A 9,095-nucleotide genomic window follows, 5' to 3' on the forward strand; every position below is an offset into this window, starting at 1 on the left:
AATGTGCCGGTTTTTGCAGTCCCAATTTTCTCAAAAAACTATCTATATATGCTACATTAGCTGAAGAGAGGCTTGATCTGTGTACATTGAACAGAGGTGTTGTTGAATGTGAAGAGCTGGTGTAACTTGTATTTAAACTACCGCTTACTGAACTATACTTGGAACATCAAATGGAGATCATTTCCCATGTCGTGCTAATTCCAATTAATTTTGTTAGTTAAATTTTATCAGGAATGAAGGATTTTGAAAGATTGAAAACAGTTACAATTACCGCAATGAAGGAAAAGTATTCAACACCTTCGATAAGATGTCTCAAAGTTTTCGTACTAAAGACAATCAATGTGTCCTTTGTCTGGTATATTTTCTCGTCTCAATTCGAAGCACCTATAAAATCTTGGAATCAAAGTTATATGTAAAGCCTACCGTATGTCAATTGTAATAATGGAAAACCGAACCCATAGGGATAACAATTCTACTACATTTATTGTCGGATCTTGTTTGCAATCAATTACATTTTCAGCGAAACGAGGTTGATGAAGTCAACTGCCATCTCAAAGCCAAATTGAGAGACAAACGAATATAATCCAAGACCCAAGCGCATGTCTTATTGAAACAGGTACCGTAATCTTTCTTTTTTGTGGACCATACAAATTTACATAGACCTGCGACGTTCTGCTATAACTGTCATTTTGAGTTACAGTTCTGCATTCTCACTGTTGCCTGTGCGTCTGAATGTCAATGTAAATGTCAAAATGGCCGAATTGAAAAAAAACGCAGACCTGATTCAAGATGTTTTTATTAGTCGTTATGCTAATTTTAGTCCTTCTTCCTGTCCAACTCTACAACAATTGATAGGCCTAGATTGTTCTTAAAGTGAATCAGTTACAGCAATTCAGCTATATAATTCATATATACCTCATAACTGTATGTTTTGTTGAAGATGATGATTTTCATATCACTTGAGACATTGTTAAACTGTTTTATATATTATACATATTGTACAAGCTGCTGTACTCATCTTTGGAATATTCTAGAACTTTGATAGTCAACCTCGAGTCTTCCAGTAAGATTGATGATGACTCATTTTGAAAGTGTTCCGGTTTCTGGTGTATCTTGGAGTTGATCATGTAATAACTCTTGTATATTGGTTTCAAAACTGACTCCACCATGCGCAGTGTCTTAGGCCGCTGGCTGTATGAACAGGTCACTGCAATACACTCTGCTATGTCTGTGAATTGAACTGTCATTGCCTAGTAAAAGTACAGATTCAGAATTTCATCATGTTCGACTTACAGCAGATTGTGGTTTATCATATGTACAAGTAATTGAAGTAATGTTAACAAAAAAAGATCCAAGACTGTTGTTGCTTGCAAGAAGTTGCACAGTGGTGAAACTTTTCTAGGTGGTGATGGTTTTCCTTCTGGTAGACAGATAAAGAGAGTTGTTTGATCACAACTAAAGTGATCAAAGTTGAGCATACCCTCAGTGACTTGTCTTTTAGTTGGGCGTATTCCAGAAGGAAAACCATCAACACCTTGAAAAGTTTCTCCAATATGCAACTTCTTGCAAGCAACAACAGTCGTGGATCTTTTTTTGTTAACATTACTTCAATAACTTGTACATATGATAAACCACAATCTGCAGTAAGTCGAGCATGATGAAATTCTGAATCTGTACTTTTACTAGACAATGACAGTTCAATTCACAGACATAGCAGAGTGTATTACCGTGACCTGTTCATACAGCCAGCGGCCTGAACCACTGCACATGGTGGAGTCAGTTTTGAAACCAATATACAAGAGTTATTATATGATCAACTCCAAGATACACCAGAAACCGGAACACTTTCAAAATGAGGTTATCATCACTCTTACTGGAAGACTCGAGGTTGACTATCAAAGTTCTAGAATATTCCAAAGATGAGTACAGCATCTTGTACAATATGTATAATATATAAAACAGTTTACCAATGTCTCAAGTGACATGAAAATCATCATCTTCAACAAAACATACAGTTATGAGGTATATGTGAATTATATAGCTGAATTGCTGTAACTGATTCACTTTTGAAACAATCCAGGCCTATCGTTTGTTGTAGTGTTGAACAGGAAGATACCCGTTCCACCAAGTTCATGACATAAAGGTTTGTGATGATGTACTATGATGAAAGTTCAATCATTCTCTCTTCCTCATCATAATTGTGCTACGTTCATATAGAAATTAATTGATAGATCCCGCCGACCATGATTTTGTTGTTAAAGCAGCAATGTAACAAATTGTAACATGCAAATTGGCATTGCAAACTGGGTAAAACTAACCAACATTTTTAATGGCGCTATAAAAATCAATAATTTGCTTATAACTTTTTTCTGTACATTTTCAAGACAAAGTTCTATGGGAGTGAGATAGAAACATGGTGCTTCCGCAGCTTTTAAGCCCAAAACTAGCTTTCTAGCATAAGCGGTTATTGAGATATGGCAAAATCAGCTATTTTCGGCTCGTTCGGTGAAATTGCACGGCCACTAGAGGGTGCAAAAACCTGAAATTATGATAGAAGTGATTCATTTGAGATTTGGGACCAAATATCAAAGGCACTTTTTGAAATACAAATTTTTCTTTTTTTCACTCCACCTTATTTTACATGTATCCGAACGCCTTTCCTAAGCTTGTGTAACCTGCGTGTGTGAAATCTTTATATTTATTTCTGCATAAAATTTAGAATTTTCATTGACATATTCAAAACTTTGGAATTTATTCACATTTTCAAGGAGCACAACTTGAAATCGACCAGTAGAAAAGAAACAAACGCCATGGCACGCCACGAATCAGAGATTGACCGAGCCTGGATTGCAGCTGATGGCAAGAATATAAAACTGCTTCAGTGAAAATGGAGTATTCAGAAGCATTCTTGACGTTTTGAGCTGCTACGCATTGGATTGTCATACCCTAAAGGAGTGGTTGTCAAACAGGAGAAAGCATTTGAAGCGACGTGAAGCCTCTGTAAACTAAAATCTTTTTCGCACATGCATGCATGGCAGCTTGTAGTTATTTCTCTGTGTATGGTCAGAATTTAATATTTGAATATTCTCTCATCAACAACCATTACCGTCACTGCCATCCAACTATCCGTTGGGATTTCTAGCGTTCTGGTTGCTTTTTTAAATTTTATTATACGACAACAAGGAGTGTGTGAAATGTTTTGCTATCATATGGGAGCGTGTCCAAAAATTTTTAAGAACCACTGCCCTAATGACTTCCATATTTCATATTTTGCAGCAGACTGGTAAATAACAACGAAATCTTTTCTGTAAATCTGCAAAATTTGTATGAACTCAAAGAAACGATTTCTTTGTTATTTAAACAAAAGTGATTGGCATTAAGCTGATATAAATACTACTAATGCAAGCCCTACGATATTTTTAGCAGGCCCAATTTCATTAAGAGTGAAAAAATACTTATGGTTGTTTATCGTGGTAGTGGTATTGATACTGATACATTCATTGTTTGTTTGTTTACAATAAAATTAGAAATTCACAAGCCGTAATTTGAACAGTTTTAAATAAGTTGTAATGATTTGTGTTGATCATGTTTTCCGCTAACGGGCGTAACCAATGAATTTGATTCCATGCCCCTGTTACGAAAGTTCAGGATACTAAATGATATTTTTTATCACTATCCCTAATTCCCTGTGCATTCATTTTCATCATTGAGCGATTTGCATGATATTTGTAGTAAGTTTGCTCTTAAGCATTTGTGATGTTCGTAATTTCATCGACTCTTCCGGGAACGGTTTCAACTGCTGATCTGAATTTATGAAACCCTGTCACAGCAGCTATTGGAAATTTCAATGTTTGCACGTATTTAATCACCCAGGTTGGGTATTATAAGCGTCATTTATTCATGAATCAATAAAATCTGATTTTACTTTCAGCCCTGCGTTCCGGTGACTAGTCAACCAGCCACTTTGAGACTGAACACTTTTTAGGTAAACACCTTAAATTTGAACACTTCGCAACACTTCTAGGCGTTCAATTTTTGGATCACGTTTCGTGTTCAATTTTCCGGGTTGAGCAACACTTCAGAATTTACAGTGCAGCTGTTGAGTCTTTAACATTTCTGACAAATTTCCCCAAACTCGTTTGAAAATAGCCAAAAACATGGAACAGGACATCAATTTATTTCAAGGTAGGTTGCACTTAGACTAATTCTGATGCTGGTAGTGACTACAGAGAGCACGACGTCGTTCTGTCCTGCCATGATAAATTTGATCAGTTTTGGAATTGAATTAAATTGTTTTCATTTAGGGTAGCCTAATTGAGGGTGAAACCGGGTAACGTATATGGCATTTAAGTCCGTCTTGGGCATTGCAGTTCGCCAGCTTAACAACTGCTACCAGGCGCACCGAGCTTTAGACCAGTGATTCCCAACCGCGGCCCCCAGCTAGCCTTCTTGCGGCCCCCAAACATATTAGGAAATCGAGTTATGACAAAAAAGAAAATTTATATTTATGAAATACACTTGCTTGGCTTGGAGTCTGGAGTTTTTAATTAGGATTGCAGGAAAATCGTGAGTAGACTGCTATGGTTACGTCAGTGTTGTTTCAATGCAATGTGTCATTACTTTCAAGTTGAACGAGCAGTAGCTATAGATATAGGGGGGTGGCGAGCTCGAACGAGAATTATTTAGAAAATTTATGCATCTTTTTCAATTTTTTTTTGCTCTAGACGTGATTTCATGCTGCCAAATATCTTGATTTTTTGGTACTCATCCCCAAGAATAATTGCGCTAGATTTATAGAAATGGGCACTGGGCATATCGGCGTTGGCCATTGCTGCGCCCCAACGCACCAAGACATACTAAGTTTTCGGCCATGTATGCGACTCCAAGAAGTGTGTCATAACGATCGGCAGCGAGAAAACCTTGGCCGAACAGGACTGCCCTTATGCTGACCGAAAACTTCGTTAGTTATACGAAATACTGTCTTGGCAATCTGAACCTCACGAGACAAATACCATTCCGCAGGGAAAAGATATATTCCAGTGAAGAAATACCAACTTGAAATCGTGTGCGTCTTCTAGTTTAGAAGCCTACGTTTGGGCATTCTATATTTTTTGATATAGCAGACAGGAGGTCACGAAATAACATGTTACAGAATCATACTAACGGGCCCTACAGTTTCCAAGACACCTCAGTCAGCTCTACCGGTAAATCTGATTACGTGAGCAGCCAGGACAAGAAACTGATAGCAATATATATGCAATTCCCGATCATATTGACCGATTTTATCATGAATTATCGAAAATTTTCGCGCCTCGCGCTGGCTCACTGAACGGTACACTTAGTTTCGTGGCAAAAGCGAACAAGGTCATAGGGGTATGTTTATCACCCTATCGGAGCCCAAGACCCAAGTTTATTTCTATTTTTATGTTTTTAGGGAGGGCTGACGAAGTGCTGTTTCGTTCCTGCATACGGGTATACGCCTGAAGATGTTTGATTATTATTGAGGGGCTCTAAAACTTTTCAAACACACCTCCCTCGGCTCGACTTGTAAAACTGATTACGTGAGCAGAGAGAAGATAGAAATTGATGACAATACATATGCAATTCCCGATCATATCGACAGATTCAATCATGAGTTACAGAAAATTTTCGCGCTTTGCGCGTCTATAGGCGATAGCAGCTGACTTACTGAATCGTCCCGAAAGCAGCATAATTGGTAGTCTTATACATCACGACCGAAGCTTCCGAATAATTTGATGGGTCCGGTCTTTATCGAAAGCTATAGTGTCACACTGTTTCCAAAAACTAATTGAAATCTCGCCAGGGCAATAAAACTACTCCGAAATAGTCTCCAAAGGTCGATTGTTCCGAACAATTGGAGCGCAGCAACACAATGACAATAACAATGGCGAATGGCTTCAACCGATTGATCGGAACAATGCCATTTTCATATTTTGATGACTATTTTGGTCATTGCCCTGGTATTCGTGCGGCCCCGATCGTACTCTGAAATTCTAAATTTGGCCCTGAGACCGAAAAAGGTTGGGAACCACTGCTTTAGACTATACAGCCAAAGCTTTGAAGTAATGAATGACTTAGACGTGGGAAGTTCTGTGGGAGGTTCTGAGAAACTCTTGGGTGATATCAAAATGAAGTACTTTTTCTCACTCTTAACCTATCTATTTAAACCAGTGGCTTTTAACCTTGCCTCCAGCCCCCCCCCCCCCCGCCCAAGGGACGCTGGTGGTTTTGAAGGTGGCCGAAACGCTTAGGGGGTGATATGGGGGCGCTGGGCTCAAGGGGGCGATATGGGGGCGCTGAAGAAAAATGTCGTTGCTGTAGATGATGTATAGTAGTAGGACAGATCCTTAATGAGTATTCAGAGCAAATTAACATTCCACAAAACATGTCAAATCCCAAAATTTTTGGTCTCGCTATGCGCCGATGTTTGCTTTCATAAATGTAGTGGGCTATTATAATTCATGTAAGACGAATTGCGTGTACTTTTAGATCGCCAATTTCCCGTTAAAACACTGCCGTCACGCTTGCTAGGGTTATTTTCAACAAAATGTTTCGGATTAGGTATTATGACCCGCGGCGCACAGCATGTGAAAATCGAAGAATGAGGCCCGGTAGATCAATTTTAAGAGTGAGAGCCCCTTGTACATAGAAGATGTTTTGAAGCTTTGTGCATGAAATGAATAACTAAATATACTTGTATTTGAGAGCTAAAAATTAAATCGTCACAATATTTCTTCATCTTATCATAAAGAATGATATATCTAGTGTTGTAATTCACAACCTCACATGAAAGTTAAATATTATGAGTTGCTTTGTTTGGAATACATTCCTGTTAAAATTAATAACTGCTGGGTACAGTACTAAATTCAATGTGAACAGATATATGCATCCCCATTCTTAGTTGACTTACTTATTCACACAAAGCACCAAGACAAAATCCAATACCATTAATTTCCCCGTATTACCAATCGCAGACGTTAATTCGGGATGGTTCGAACCACTAGGTATGAGAGCGTATCCGATTGTTGTTATATAACAACCTCGATTTGACCCTGAATATACCACACACAATTATTATATGGTTTATTATAGTCGAGTGGTCCTCGAGCCAGTCGAGCGTGATTAAAGCGCGAAATATTTCTAATACCCAAGTCCCGAAAAGACCGACTGGCCTTTGACCTCTTACCAGGACCGAAACTGTTGCAACCCAGACCCCCTATCGGTAAGCTCGAAGGGTGCCCTAAATTACTTCGGTGAATGAACATAAATTACACATCATGTTTTGACGACTCCTCCACGAAAAAATACACATTATAATTATGGAAAATAGAAACAGGCATTTCGGCGTCGGCCATTACCTCGCCACGATTCACGAAGACATATGAGGTTCCGGCCAATGTGGGACTCCGAGGAGTGTGTCAAAAAGATCTTCAGCGAGAAAACCTTATAGCCGAAGAGGATTGCCCTTATTTGCCAGTGAAGAAATACCAATTTTGAATCGTGTGCATACTTTAGTGTAATACGTTTATGCGTTTCAATATCTTTTGACTATGTAGCGGACAAGAGGTAACAAAATAACAACATATAACGAAGTAATTGTACCAACGGGCACGCCCGAATATGTTCAATTATTATTAATTACATGGCCTTCATTATGCAATACAACAGCTCATCCAGCGCTACCGGTAAATCTGGTTACGTGGGCTGAGAGGATGAAAAGTTTATAGCGACATATATATGCAATTACCACCTATTCATTCATGCATTATAGAAAATGTTGGCGCCTGGGGCGACCAGGCCACACAGTTTTTTTCTGACCATCGAAATCACGTGACGTGGTTCTTGGGGGAGAAGCCCCCAGAATATTGGTTTATCACGATATGGGCGAGCAAGACAATCGTTCTTTTAAGGGGTTAACAAAGTTTTGTTACGGCGTTACATTATGAGGTGGGGGGCGATAGAGCACGATAATTTTTGAAAGGGGGCGCTGGAGGAAAAAAGGGTCAGAACCACTGCACTACACAAACACACTGTCCTATTTCGCGCTCCAGGCCTCCAATTAAAGAGATTATCACGGAACAAACTCAAGAATTGTTTTCTAAACGAAAATGGGCGCAAATACAATTTAAGTAAGAGAAGGAGAACGTGAATTCGCTCGTCTTGTCGTGAGAGAATATGGTGTTTCTCAGCACAAGCGTGTCGAAATCGATGTCGTGAACGAGGTTGCTTTGATTGTCTGGTTACTAATCACGGATTACAATTTATTGGGGCGTTTTAAGCACTAGTTCGTTGTTGCCAACGAAGCTGCCTATTCAATTATTCGCGCGCGTATCGGTTAATGGCAAATAGTTGGCATTGACGCGCTAGCTCGGACTCGCTAATTGACAGCGCTGATGATTTGAAATCACAGACAGCGGGCGTTTAATGATATTGTATGGGGTGGCCGCCTATTTATAGATTGTTAACTGGTGAAGTTTCTTTGAACAAGTGATAAACTCCGTACCAATATTCCCAAACCCGGTATTCGCTTTGGTCTCCGAATGAAGGCGTGGGTTCGAATTCCACTTCTGACACCAATTGATATGTTCTTGATCTTGTTTGAACAATAACTCATACGACGAGGTTGCAAATATGAAATCAGTATATTATCAGCAGAATAACTTTAAGACAGCCGACACAATCCAGAGTGCATTTAAACGAAAGACCTTATTGAACAGAACACAAGGGTATAAGTACAAGCACGACACACAAGAAAATGATGATTGGGGGTAAGTCGTACAGAAATCAAGAGTTGAACGACACTAAACATCAATGCACGAACATGGCAGGAGCGTTTTAGATATGTCTCCCTAACCGATGCAGTCGTGACCAGCACAGAAATGTCATAGAATAGACAGATTCCAAAGATCGAGACTAAAATCGTAATTCAAATTTAGCGCACGGCGTCTCGACCAGGGCTTTGGAGCAGCCGTAAATTTGCATTACTCCAGCTCCGGATCCGGAGCTTTCTTCTATCATACACTAGCTCCGGCTCCAGCACCGGAGCTGCATTATTACCGATGCTCCGGCTCCAG

The 9,095-nt window shown here is 39.4% G+C and overlaps 1 long non-coding RNA gene across 1 annotated transcript; it reads left to right on the forward strand.

The window, feature by feature from the left end:
• On the forward strand, positions 1 to 3,928 carry LOC145452515 (uncharacterized). The gene is made up of 2 exons (XR_013919408.1): positions 1 to 616; positions 2,769 to 3,928. It is a non-coding gene; the product is annotated as an uncharacterized LOC145452515 (long non-coding RNA).
• Positions 3,929 to 9,095: the final 5,167 nt, after the last annotated feature.

Source organism: Botryllus schlosseri, chromosome 12 (assembly GCF_051294905.1).
Source record: "Botryllus schlosseri isolate E-star chromosome 12, Bs_hap1, whole genome shotgun sequence".
Taxonomy (NCBI): domain Eukaryota; kingdom Metazoa; phylum Chordata; class Ascidiacea; order Stolidobranchia; family Styelidae; genus Botryllus; species Botryllus schlosseri.